A 14,873-nucleotide genomic window follows, 5' to 3' on the forward strand; every position below is an offset into this window, starting at 1 on the left:
TGAAGGTTGCTAAACCCTTTTTTTTTTCAAATCAACTGGTGGCAAAAAGTTATAAAGATTTGTAATTTACTTCTATTTAAAAATCTCAAGTCTTCCAGTACTTATCAGATGCTGTATGTCCTGCAGGAAGGGGTGTATTCTCTCCAGTCTGACACAGAGCTCTCTGCTGCCACCTCTGTCCATGTCAGGAACTGTCCAGAGCAGGAGAGGTTTTCTATGGGCATTTGCTGCTGCTCTGGACAGTTCCAGTCTCAGACAGAGGTGGCAGCAGAGAGCACTGTGTCAGACTGGAAAGAATACACCACTTCCTGCAGGACATACAGCAGCTGATAAGTACTGGAAGGCTTTAGATTTTTAAGTAGTAAGTAAATTACAAATCTATATAACTTTCTGACCCCAGTTTATTTGAAATGAAAGAAAGAATTGCCATAGCTCCCCTTTAAGGTTTTACTTAAAGCACAGTCATAACAAAGAAGTCTGTGGATAAAGTCAGTAGGAAGTTTCCCCCCCAGGTTTACAAGCGTAAAGTTAAGACACGCTCCTCTTAATAATTGACATCATCTTGTATCCTCATCTCGTGGTGAAGACAGAACTCTTGGCCTTTTAGGACGTTCAGGGTCCCCTGAAATTGTATGCAATCAGAGTAGACGCAGGGAGATGCCGCGATGTGGTTGGCTGCTTAGAAAACCAAAAAAAAAAATTAATGGGATTCGGAATAATTGAAAAGCTCCAGGCAGGAAAAGCCTGGGAAAGAGAATTTGTTTTACATTGTGGGTAACTGTAAAAGTTAATCAGGTTAAGACTTGTGATCCAGTACCACAGGCATTAAAGACACGGAGCGTTGCACAGAGTATTACCATAGCAGCAAGAACTCCGCAACACAAGGCGGAGAGGCACATGATTTATGTATGGTAACACAAGGCTGGGGGGAATGGAGGAAGATGAATGCAGGGGTCTTCATAACAAGGCAATCCTCCATCAACAATACCATGACTATTAATACAACGTCTTATTATACAATAAACAAGGTGCTTGAATTTCCTTTATATCTCGTATGACTAAGTCTTCAGTCACATGTGGAAAGTCAACAGAACAGGAAATGTTGGCCATGTGCTACCATGAAATGTTCTTGTTCATTGCTACAAGGGTCACAACAGATTTATAAGTATTAGAGATGAGCAAAGCGAATCAGCGAATTGGGCATTAAATTAGCTTCGTAGCGATTTGTGAATTCGCCAGATTTCACAAATTCACCAAACATGGAGGCTACACATGTTTGCTAACAGAACTGTCTTTTGGCGGAAGCAAGGGATTATCCATAATCCCCTGCACTCATGTGGTGTCCCATCATGGCTGTTTCCTATGTTACACCTGTCGCAAAATCCTCTTACTCAAAGTAAAGGTGGTGATGAAGGTATTTATTAATTTCACCCCAAGATGTCAGTGTTTTCTATGTACACTCTTTTGTATTGTACAGCTGAAGTAAGCAAAGGGTTATAGTTTCTTGTGTATTATGTACTTTTATTGACCAATAGAGATACTCCTCTTTTCTAACCTATTCTTTCTCTCCTATCCTTTGCATACATTCTTCTCCACCACTCACAGGGTCTTTTACACATCCCTGTAGGAAGTAGTCACTTGGTGGGAGGAAGTGTAGCTTCAGTCTTACACAGATTCTTGTGGAGGACACACAGAGCAGGCGTTTCTGCTGTAGCCAAGCCAGGGCCTGGCTCTGCCAGGACCCATGTCCGGGACAGTCTAGTCTAGTTAGTGTGTTGGTGAGGTAGTGACACACGTATATGAAGCAACCAGAGACTCTCATGTTATATCTACCATTTCAACTAAGCAGTGCTAGACACTACAAGGAGGAAAAGTCTGGGATCATCTCAGCCCACGCCGAGAACCACTCTACAGAGTGCATGGCAGTATCCTACACCACAAAGGAACTAGCCTGGATAGGACAAAGCTACTAGAGGGTCTATGTATCCTATCTTACAGTGCAGGTGAAACTGGGAAGGCTCGGACACTTAGCTTCACCCAGATAACCATGGCTGGGGCTTGTGTCACCCTTTTAGGACGGATAACTCAACACTGTAGGGCAGAAGGTGGTGAGACGACATTTTAAACAAGTATTCGTCTCTTTAAAGTTCCGTCAGAGCACAGTATTACTTTGAGTTGGGACTACCTTGAAAAACTCCTCTCCTCTCCACTGCTCCACTCTAAACTCTCAGCTATACAAGCAGTATAGCAAGTCACTGGGTGCTGGGTGTGCATTATACCAAGTCACTGGGTGCTGGGTGTGCATTATACCAAGTCACTGGGTGCTGGGAGAAAGTTTAGATTACGCCGCTGATCCACCAACATCTGCTACTTTCCATGGCGGAAATTAAATCATTGACAGGCTGACTGACATTTTTACAAAAATTTACATTTTTACATTTTGACACTGTCCCAGCAACAGCTGTTGAAAAAATATCGCTACTCTGTAACAGTCTCACTATTGTAGCTACTATACTGTAGTTTGCCTATTTTAATAAAAATTTGTTTGTATGCAATTCGCGCATATTCGAATTTCCGAGTGATTCACATATCTCTAATAAGTTTGGTTAAAAAAAAATAAATAAATTGGAATTTGAAAAATTAAATGGGAAAACAAGAACATATAGTTTGGATATAGGCAAGGAAACAGTTTTGATCTAAATAGATCAAAAGTCTTAATATTTGCTACCATCGATCTTTGGAAGTGACTTTCAACTGTTTTGCATATTAAAAGATGAAATGATTGGCATTTGTGTGACCCTACTTTATGGAATTCTTCAGGCAAGGTCCCATGGGGAAATAAATTGCAAATTCGATCTCAAAGGAAAAGACTCATACTAGCCAACCCAGGTCAAAGAAGAGATGGCTAGTATGGTAAGAGCTTACCGAGGAGTTTGTATTTACATATTTTTCCCCATGGAGCATTGTGTGAGCTTCCATATTATTGATCTCTTCAATGAGATTCAATTAACTGTCTATATGACAATTAATAGTAATTGATCTACTACTAGTTGGCTTGGTACGGTAGGTGGACAAATAATATTCTATGGAAAACAGTGAGCCCTAGGTGATCCCAGACCACTGTCCCTGCCTTTTTGGACCATGTGCCCCGAATGGCAGCTCTCAGTTGAGCAACAGTCCCTATACTGCTAAGTGCATGGGGCAGTGCGGGAAGAAGACAAAGACAAACTGAAAATAGTCCAGTAATGCCAAGGGCCAAATCAGAGCCCAAAAGCAAATCCACGAGAAGCAGAGACACTACCAGTAAGGCCGGTTGGAGCACTGCCCTGCCCCACAGTGCCGATCCGCCCCCGGTTGGTCCACCCCTTCTAATGATTATCAGTGGAGTGGGTCAGCCGGGGGTGGGCCAGATTGACGTTCGGGGCGGGGGGGGGGGCACTGCGCCTACGGGCATTACCGGTCAGAACACAACATAGAAATTGCACGGGAACAGTGCTGAGGATGAAGGTAAGGGACATACCTTCATCCTCTGCGCCCTGTGCGAAATAGGGAACTATCAACTTCCCCTTTAAATCTCCTTCTCTGTTATAGCTGATCACCTTACTGACATCATGGTCGATCACTGAGGAATCACAGCCTCAATCCTGTTTGTTTTGGCCCTGACCAGAGGACGCCACGGAACCAAGGAAAAGTAAGTTCATCACAGTTCCCACCTTTTAATGAGCGGCCTCCGGACACTTATTCGAGTTAGGCTTATGGAGATTAGATTCATGGAATTTTTTGCCTGCATGCATGTTATTTAGCAGGGCATTTTGGATGGAGGCATAGATGTGAACCCGGCCTTAGACTGTCTTTTTTCAGTTTTAGGCCTGTCTAACTTTTATGTCAATTTTAGGTTGCCTTAAAAATCTGTGCCTAAATGTGGCACATCTGGAGCAGCATATCACATTTTAGGCCATACCCCTTGACGAGGGAATCCTGACCACGCCCATTTTTTTGTGTGAGACACAAAGAAATCATCTGCTGTATGTCCTGCAGGAAGTGACATATTCTCTCCAGTCTGACACACTGCTCTCTGCTGCCACCTCTGTCCATGTAAGGAACTGTCCAGAGCAGGAGAGGTTTTCTATGGGGAGTTACTTTTGCTCTGGACAGTTCCTGACATGGACAGAGGTGGCAGCAGAGAGCACTGTGTCAGACTGGATAGAATACACAATTTCCTGCAGGACATACAGCAGCTGATAAGTACTGTATAACTTTGTGACACTAATTGATTTGAAAACATTTCTTTTTTTTTTACTTCTTTGGAGTACTTCTTTAAAATATTTTTTAGACTCTCACCATTAATGATCAGAATTCTTACAATAAGAGATTTCATCTTAGCATTAGATTGATTTCCACCACTACAAGACGGTTGTACAAAACTTTTGATAAACTGACTTAAAGGGGTAGTGCGGCGGTAAAGAATTATTGACAGAATAACACACATTACAAAGTTATACAACTTTGTAATGTATGTTATGTCTGTGAATGGCCCCCTTCCCCGTGTCCCACCACCCCCACCCGTATACCCGGAAGTGTGGTGCGCTATACATACCTGTCACATGCCGACTCGTCTCCGATCTTCAGTCTGCGATGTCGTCTTCGAAAGGCCGGGCCGAATCCCTCCGAGCGTCCTGAGTGCCGGCCGCCCTCTTCAGCGTCATCAGATGCTCAGCCGCGATTGGTTGAGCACAGTTTGGCTCAGCCAATCGCGGCTGAGCAGCCGATGACGCGGCAGAGGGTGGTCGGCACTCAGGACGCTCGGAGGGATTCGGCCCGGCCGTCCGAAGACGACATCGCAGACTGAAGATCGGAGACTCGTCGGCACGTGACAGGTATGTATAGCGCACCACACTTCTGGGTACACGGGTGGGGGTGGTGGGACACGGGGAAGGGGGCCATTCACAGACATAACATACATTACAAAGCTGTATAACTTTGTAATGTGTGTTATTCTGTCAATAATTCTTTACCGCCGCACTACCCCTTTAAAGGTATGTTCCAGTACAAATATTAGGCTGTAAAGAATACATAGTAAGACATGCCAGTGGTATCACAACAGCCGTATCCAGCTCATCACAGGAAATTAGACTGATTACCATATGTGAGAGAGATTAAGTGGTTAAGGAATAAGCAGCTTTCTGCCAAAATATACAAATGTAGCACTTGGGGAGATTTGTTGTTAGATGGCTTCCAATTGCAGGTGATCCCTTGGCCGCCAAAGAGAGGCAGGTGCGTTGTAGCCGTAGCCAGATCTCATTGGCTGACATCCTGCACAGCCCCGAGTGATTGGATAATGTGATGAAAAATGATAGCAATAAGTGGATTCATGAAGTATTATGCTGTACTCTGCAAAGCGAGCCATGCCCCATGGCAAAGCAGGGAATGGATGCCAGTCTTGTACAAGGGCTTCCACGGGACGTCATCTATAGGCCAGCCATGTCACTGCGGTATAAAGAGCACATTGTATTGCATTATTGTGTTTGTTTCTCTTAGTATAACAATAGAGTGTTAGGCCATATTTATGAGATCCCTGCAAAACTTTTTCACATATACAGAAGGTTACACTGTAAATCATAAGTGGACAGGGCTGCAGTGCCGCATGGTGAAGCAGATTTCATACATTTTCTAAAAGGAAACTTAATACGTCTCTATAACCAATTCTTCTAAGAGAATAAGCAGCTTCCCCCCCTTCCCCGAGCGACTTACAGCCTTTGAATTCTGCTACTACATATAGTAGCGTGAAATTTTAGATGTGATGATAATAGATAGATAGATAGATAGATAGATAGATAGATAGATAGTAGGGTGTCCTACCCCAGTCACTGACTGGCTGAGTGGGTCGTGGCTGAGGGGAGCACAGAAGACAGCCGTCAGGGTCCAGGAGTGGGATGCGGCTCTGCACAGGCACAGGTGACTATAACTTCTTTTTTATGTTCTCCCACCCCCCAGTGCCAAATAATTTTTTTGCCCATAACATTCCCCCTAGCCCCCTTCCCCTGTCGGACTTCTTCAAGTTGTGCACTGGAAGAAGCATGGATTAAAACAGTACCAGAACCAATCTCAGTTAATAAATACACTACCAGAACCATTTACAGTACATAAATCATGTATTTAAAGCAAGTTTAATTTATGAATTCAGAATTTTTTTGTGAATCAGCAAGTTCACATATCTGTACTCACCTATCTGCACTCCCCTGTTTTCCTTCTTCTCCGGCCTCCAGTGTCCCCCACAGTCGCCTCAAGCCCACTCAACCAATCACTGACTGAGACGGGACAGCGCTGCCGCCAGTGATTGGCTGAGCAGGCTGGAAACTCTGGAGACCCATAGGAGCACACAGGGGGACATGGACAGGTGAGCATATCTTTTTTTAAGTGTATTTTATTGTGTGGCTACCATCTTTATAAACTCATAAAGAACAAAATCAGAACTAATGGGCATGTGTCTGTGACACAGGGAAGGAAACATACCACTTAGGCCACTGTAAGAAGAGCTGAAGAGGTACACTACCACCTGCCCAAGCTAACACCACCTGGCTTCTCTGGGTTACTGCAACTGTAAAAGAAACCAATGTATAAGAAGCTATCTCAGTTACTGACTATGGTACCAGAACCAAGCTCAGCATCTAATTATTATACAACATATAATTTGAATGTTACACACCTGGACAACCTTGTTACCTTTTATTGCTTGCAGTCTACTCATCGTTTTTCATCCCGATCACCATCTGCAGCTATGTACAAACACATCTGTCATCTTCTGCATATGATTTATTTCAATAATCCCCAACCTTTAATTTATATTAATGTCTCATGGCGCCATTACATGCTGTTACAATGAGGTGACTAGAGACTAGATAAAGCTTTTGTCATAATCCTATATCAGGTATGGGCTGCCACCAGATGCCGCACAACAGTCCACACCATCCAGGATAAGGAGCTTTAAAGAAGCCTGTTGACAGCCTCCCTCCCCTATGTGCAGAGTTTTGTCAGGAGCTGTAAGGGAGGGCGGCGGGTACAGGTATTGTGCATTAGAAATGAGTTGGCATTTACAAACAGTGAAGTGGTAGCAGGCCCACTCTCATCAATGTGCATTGTCGGGGCTTTATCTGCTCCGTGCACATGTGATGTCTTAGATCAATCACTGATGTTTAGCTCTCGCATTTATTCAGAATATTCAAAGGTTGTTCCCTTGCAGCAGGATTGACTCGGAGATGCAGAATAGGACAGTTTGTGAGCTCATTTGGATGTCAATAGCGTCAACTTCTCGCCTCAGATCTGACTATTATGAACCAGCTGAAGAGTATATAATTGGCCACAGCCTTCGCTTGGTGCCTGAATCCTGGATGTGGCAACTCGGAATCAATGTGTCAAGAAGATGTCAACCCCGCATACAATGTTTACAGTCTAAAATAGAAACCCAGCTTCCTGCTGTTATTAGAGTTTATGAGCAGCTACTTCTCAATGAAGCTTACTATGGATAAGGAGAGAGATGGCATATGTGTACTTGTTTTCAAGTATACTGATACATTTTTATTTCGCCAATTATTCAAGTTACCCGTAGCAAATTTAATTACCGTGTACCCTGTAATTCATTGTCAGACCCATTATACAGCCTTATAACATGACTAGGGATATCAGGAAACCCTACTGTGAAATACCATTGGTAGGAAGGGTTGGTTCAGAACTGTAGCTGCTTCTCTGTAGAGTAGAGTGGGTACTGAATGACTTGGCTAGATGTTCTTATATTGTTATAAGAGGTGATTGGACAGACTGTTTTCTTCTTCTAAGTTCCAATACATAAAAAGTCTAAATTAAAGGCGTACTCCGGATGGGAGGCTTTTTTTCAGTATTGCCAGGGAGGGGGTGGATGAAGACAATGATGTCCTCTGCATCAGTGCTGGGGCTTACATCACTCTGTCTCATGGTGTCCCAGTCTCATGGTGTCCGACCGCTTACATCTCAGGCGGGACTTGAGAGGTGACGTTGACGGGCCAACATCACTTCTCAGGTCCCATCTGAGATGTGAGGGGCAAGACAATGGGAGGCCATGGCAGCGTGATGCAGGCCCCAATACTAGAGCCGGGGAGGTAAGTAGACATCATTGTCTTCATCCACCCCTTCCTGGCGATACTGAAAAAATGCCTCCCGCTTTTTGAAAGGTACCTCTTACCTTCTCCATTCTGGCCAGAAAAGGGCAACAGTAAACAGATGCTAGGACTATCATATACTCTAAAATGCTCGGATTTAAAAAAGCCACCGGGACCTAGGTAAGTAGTAACCGAGGGGTGGTCCTTGCAGCTGATCGCTGCCCCGCCAGTCTGGAGTGTTTATCTTTACCTATACATAGGTAGACATGTCACTCAGGGCTAGTGAGTCGGTGAACAGCAACAGGGACTGTCTCTCATGACCATTTGCCTAGGCCCTGGAGGCATTTTTTTTTACTTTGCTCCAAAATGTAGTAAACCATTGCCCTGACAGCTGGATTTATATAGAGGGGGTGCCTTCCCATATATCCTGGTGCATCTTAGCTGCATCCGTCTTGACATGACTGAAATCTACACTGGTACTGACCTGGCATAGGTTTCAGCTACAATTTCCATCTGGTGTAGGAGTACATTGTATAAATATGAGACAGACAGATGCACGACACCTTCTGCCCACCATCCTGTCCCTTCCAGCCCCTTCAGCATGAGAGGCACAGACAGCAAAAAGTCCCAAAAAGTGTAGGAAAAATTGGGGCTTATGTCAAAAATTTGTAACCAAGCATGATAAAATTCCCTCCATAGGGTCCTGGCGTCTCTTAGCCTCTGTTTGTTTCATACTGCCTGTGGATTGGTGCAAGGTTCCCTTTAAGTTCTAAATAATAAAAAGGTAAAAGCAGGCTCACCCCCTCTCCAGCGACACACAGGTCCAAACTCCAATGCATGGACATAACAAATTTGGATATAGCAGTCTGGTAATGTGCAACAATCCCTCATTATAAAACCAAAAGACAACAATTTGTGGTGACATACGACCCTTCAGAGAGCTGCCGACGTGTTTCCCTTTAAGCCCCACCCAGTAGTGCTTCTATTTATGTAACTAAATATACATAAGGGGAAATATTATGGATAAACAGAACAAAATACAGTAGTCATATGTACCTTAAGGGAATAGGGGGAGATCTGCTGCTGAGAAAGGGAGGAGATGGTAATGCATCCTATTTCATTTAGTTTTAAGCCTTATTAGGGGACCTCTATTTCTACATGACCGGCCATTATGCCTCAGTATATTAATATACACAGATATATGGATTCAATCTGCCTACGTAACATAGTACGGCTCTAAAAATAGTAAAAAGAAACCAAAGCACTCCTGTTAGTCCAAAAAAAGGACTTCCACAGCTTAAAAAATACTTAATAGTGAAATGAAGCAAAGTTACAGGTTCTGTAATCCACAAAAGAGAACCAATAGTCCATAAAAAATTGCAAAAGTAACAGCTTCAAGGCGGAATTAAAGTGCAAAAAAGTGCTATTTATTACCTCATGGTACAAACAATACAGCGACGTTTCGACCTATGCGGTCTTTTTCAAGCTTGAAAAAGACCGCATAGGTCGAAACGTCGCTGTATTGTTTGTACCATGAGGTAATAAATAGCACTTTTTTGCACTTTAATTCCGCCTTGAAGCTGTTACTTTTGCAATTTTTTATAGTACGGCTCTAGGTATACCATTTGCCACTATAAGGTGGCTTCATGCCGGGGTGGACCTTACACTGTACTGTAGCCTCTCCATGGCATGTAATAAGTCTATGCTCTGGACATGTAGGATCCAACTAATTTATTCAACTATGAGTTGGATCCTGCATGCCCGGAGCAAAGGCTTTTATATGCCACGGAGAGGCTACAGTACAGTGTAAGGTCCATCCCAGCATAAGGCCACCTTACCGTGGTGGGATGGTTGACACTATTTGCAAACGGTAACCAAGAGCCTCATTATTTTTATGGAGATATTTATTTAGTGTTTCTCATATCTCTATTGGGTCTGCATCTTGCCATTAGCGGTGAGCTGTTGCATTTTGCTTTTTTTTTTGTGTGTGTGTTTTGTTTTGTGTTTTTGTTTGTCTACATAACATAATATATTCTAAAGGGTTAACAATTTTCACAAATTCTACTCAGCATCCAAACTTTGAGGTCCTTGGAGCAAATGTACTTGATTTCCCATATCATTTTGCAGCATTTGACTCCCTCTATAGTCTATCTGAGTATGAGCTCCAACAACCTCCAAAGTGGATGATTGTGAGGCCGTTGTTTCTTCGCTGTTGTGTCGCGGCAGCGTATATTGACATCACCTGACCCCAGGAGCAGACACTTTATAATAGAAAGGCGTCTATTTTTACATATAAATAGCACATGGCGTCTGGTAGATATAGGCTTACTCTGATTACATGTAACGCTAGGAATTTAAGAGACTTGCATAATGTAATCTGTGAAGTAAATATTCCTTTACTAAGATGTCAAAAATGTCAAGGACACTCTTATAGAATCCTAATAAGCTGTGAATTAGGTACAGCAAGATGAATGTCCTACGTGACTTGGCAGCCGAGCAGTTTGACTCCTGGTAGGTCTACACAATGTAAGACTATCTGGTTGCCTTAAACTTTGTCCTGTGTGGTCCCTTCTGTTGCCCGTCCTATAAAACACACCATAAAGTATCTAATATGACCCTTACGCTGCTTGGTGTCCACTCAGGACCATATACAGCTGAACAGATTTTCAGTAAGATTTGACAAACCCAAATCTAATAAATTGTCCATCAATAAATCTAACCTTGTTAAAGTCGTTCCATTTTCCAAGTGTTCCGATTCCCCGGAAAAGTCTACAAATAGAGTCTCACTCTAGACTTTTTAATTGAATCGGAACACTTAAAAAGCAGAACGACTTTTACAAGACCAGATTAATTGATGGCCTATTCATCCGGGCAATTTATCGTGTAGATTGGCTTAACTCTTGTGTCATAAGCTTACCTAATAACTCTTTTATACAATGACCTACATAACCAGGCTATGGGTTGCTTCCACCTTTAGGCTAAGTTCACATAACGTATACTTTTAATTAATCACGGCCGTGATTAATTAAAAATATACATTGCATTGAAGTCTATGGAATCCCAGCCAGAACATATACACACTGGCCAGGATTCCTTGCGGCCGCACAAAAAACTGACACGTCAGTTTTGTGTGGCTGCTATTCATTAAATAACAGCAGCACAAAACTGACTTTGCAGACAATGTAAAGTGCAGCTCCAACATTGTGTGAACCCGGCCTTATACCAAATAAAGGCACGCTACAGTACCTAAGTAAAGCGATCACTGCAGGTGGCAAATATCCTCCACCATGGCACACTAGACTGCAGTTCTATAACTTATGGGTCTATACAGACAGAAGCACTTCTGGAACCAAAAGCCATATCTTTGTGGCATTTTAAAGTAGGATTTACTGTACTGCTTCCTCAGGTCCGTACCACCCCAAGCATGACATGAGCATTAATAGTATAAGATGCAGATCTGAGAGGTCTACAAAAAGAGTCAAGAGGCAAAACAGCTCCAAAAAGAGTCAAGTAGTTTCTATGGATCTGCAATTGCAGACATATTTAAATCCAATTGGTTTCTATGTACCTGTTTACACATCTGCAATTTTGTGGATGCATGATAAGGCCATGATACTGGCCACATAAAGAAAAGACATGTCCTAGTGCAGACCATAATTTTGCACAGACACACCAATAGAAGTTTATGGGATCTTTATCTTCTGAGCACGTTACGGACATTACTTCTGTAACGTCCGCAAAAAAAAAATGGAGTTGTAATTTTAGCTAGTGTCATCATTTTGACCATTCTTCCTTTTTTACGAGTTCTTTCCACTTTTTACAGATCCACAAAAAATACGGAATGTACGGATGATACTACGAATTCACGATGGACTTTTTTTGCGGACTGCTGAAGGAAAATTGCAGATTAAAAATATGGTCCGCAAACATATACTGAGGTGTGAATGAGACCTTAATCAGAAAATAATACAATCTCCTTATATAACAGAATTATCGTCCATTTACACGAAGCGATAATTCGCCCAATCGATCGTTTAACGATGTTGAAGCAACGATTTGGTTTTTATAAAGATCAGCGTTTAGACGAATAAAATTGTTAGAAAAATCAATATTGCGATAGTTTTTAAGCCCATCGCTTAAGCCCATCTCACCCATTGGGTGAATCTTTAAAAGACTGTTTTCACGAAGCGATCTGCAAATTTTTAGCGAACGACCAACAACGATTTGAGAACATGTTGAAAGATCACAATGAACGATCTCTCGCTCGTCGCTTGATTGTTCGCTGTGTTTACACGAGCCGATTATCGTTCAAATGCGATCAATGTTGCGAGAATTCGAACGATAATCGTTCCATGTAAACGCACCATAAAGATCAGTCAGGGAATTGATCAATTGCACTCCTGCAAGAGATAAGTTGCAGATTTTTGCACCTATCCTGTGCGGCAAGTGCAGGTCCTGTTGGATTTACTAAGAGGTGTGCGCCTCTTATTAATTCTGGCGGGATGCATAAGGACGGGGCTTTATTCAAGACCGTTGTACGATATTGAGGGTCTTGTTAAATCCCCCCACACCATGTTTTCTCACCACCATGACAATAGAAGCTCATCTAACTTATACTTTACAAAATTCAAGAGACAATGTAAAAAGAAAAACAATAGTGCTTTTAGCATGAGCGGAACAGAACGATTTCCTTATTTCAATGTAACAATGTAACATGTGGCCATGGTTATTTCTCACATTGACATCAGCAGGGAAGCCATCCATAACGCCGACCTCTCTGTAGTCACATCCATCTTCCCGGTACAGGATGATGACGCTGGCTACAACAATAATATCCATCTTCTTATTTAGAATCACTTGTACTGACAGAATGGGACAGGGATGTCTAGGTGTGGCAGTGACCTTTGTATCAAGAAAACCTTTTAATATTTTGTCTCCCTTTACTACTGGGCACAGTGGTTACATTGGTTATCCTCAGCAGCCTATGTCAGCAATTGGCCTACTGTCATAGGATCCCCCGCCTTTCTTTTAGACTCTGCATAGGCTACATGCTGCGCTACAGTGGCTTCATTTATTGGGAGGTGGATGGAAACTGTCAATTCATAAGTGGTCATGTCAGCCCCATTGGTAACATATTTTTTATGTCTAGAGTCCATGAACTTTTTGGTAATTTGGTATGGGTAGTATCTTTTTTCCCATTAGCAGGCTTAGAGTTGGACTAACCCCATTGACCTGGCTGTGATACTATGGTTGACGTGTTGGGTGGGCACCTATGGCCTGATCCTAATCATGGTCCTTGGTTAGTCTGGAAACCAGTGGTAAATCATTGATCTCTGGTGGAGCAGTGGGACAACAATTGCCGCAGAAGTATCAGGACGTGTTATTCCTCAGCAATATTAGACAAGGTTCATATCTACATCAGAGACATAGTTTTTTGTCCAGGTTAATTCCAATAAAATAATGGACACCAGCACTAAATCCAACCAACCCTATTAAATTCAAAGGGGGAGATTTATGAAAGGGTGTAAATATACACCTGGTGTAAACTGCCGACAGCAACCAATCACAGCTCGGCTTTCAGCTCTGGTAGAATATAAGAGGAGCTGTGACTAGTCGCTGGGGGCAGTTTACACCAGGTGTATTTTTACACCCGTTCATAAATATCCCCCAAAGAGTTCTGTTGGGCTCCATTGGTGTCTGCTGTAAAGGAGATCAGTCAGAACTGTTTGCCGCTGCTGAACAGAAACTGTTCTGCCCAAAATCCATAACACTTTGACCACCTAGATAGTCAGGTGACTTACTACAGCCAGTAGTTGGCTGCAGTGGTAACATGGTATGTGAAGAAGAATCATATAGCAGACATTGGCTGGGGATATGGAACGTAGTTGGACAGGAGTCGTGGAGGATCAGTTAGGTGAGGTCTGCTTCCTTCATTGTAAATTTAAAAAAAAAAAAATAAAAATGGGGTGGTCAGACCACCCCTTTAAATAAGTCAATGAAATATGTCACGCATACTGTTCCTAACTAGCTTGTAGTGCTCCCTCTAGTGGTGGGTACAGATGGCCAGAGGTTTATCCTATAACTCTTCGTTGGGGTATATGCACACAGAGTAATTCTCGCAGAAAACTCTGTGCAGAATCCGCCGTTCGCTCCCCCGTGCTCCCACTTGAAGTTCACATAGACTCCATTATATACTCAGGCAGATTCTGTCGTCCGCCCAAAGAAATGACATGTCAACTCTTTGGGCGGGCAGCAGGATTCGCCTGACCATAGAATGGAGTCTATGGAGCCGACGGAGAGGAAAGCGGGAGCACGCGGGGACAACCGGCGGATTCCGTGAAAATTACTCCATGTGCATACACACTCAAAGGGAATGTGAACATCCACTCTAAGCACAGTGAGAGAAGCGGATCAACCTATTTATGCAGAAGCTATGAGGTTCTGTATATTTGTTCCTACTTAGCATTTTAAACACAAACCTAATTTTTGCCACTTGTGTACTTACAGGACATTGATTTATTCTCTCCCCATGTACAGAAGCGGAGAACACATGAGTGCAAACACAAAATGTACAGCTATGAATGCAAACAGAGAAATCTGCTGAATAGCAGGCGCCGCCATAAACAAATATTATGCAAATTGCACCATAGGAATATTCCCGGCACATGGGCATTGATTAAATACCTTGTTGCTTCCTTGTAATGAGCGCTAGAGGCGTGGGAAAATCTTCTGCCTGAAAGA

General features: G+C 42.8%; 1 long non-coding RNA gene across 2 annotated transcripts in view; it reads right to left on the reverse strand.

Annotated features, from left to right (window-relative positions):
- Positions 1-401: 401 nt before the first annotated feature.
- The window catches only part of LOC138798832 (uncharacterized), a 104,211-nt gene continuing 89,739 nt past the window's right edge, over positions 402-14,873 (reverse strand). For both annotated transcript variants that reach the window (XR_011364179.1, XR_011364178.1), the window contains exons 2-3: positions 14,817-14,865; positions 402-678 (exon numbers count right to left, since the gene is read on the reverse strand). This is a non-coding gene — a long non-coding RNA (uncharacterized lncRNA). The remainder of the gene's footprint in view (positions 679-14,816; positions 14,866-14,873) is intronic.

The sequence above is a fragment of the Dendropsophus ebraccatus genome, chromosome 8, assembly GCF_027789765.1.
Source record: "Dendropsophus ebraccatus isolate aDenEbr1 chromosome 8, aDenEbr1.pat, whole genome shotgun sequence".
Classification (NCBI taxonomy): domain Eukaryota; kingdom Metazoa; phylum Chordata; class Amphibia; order Anura; family Hylidae; genus Dendropsophus; species Dendropsophus ebraccatus.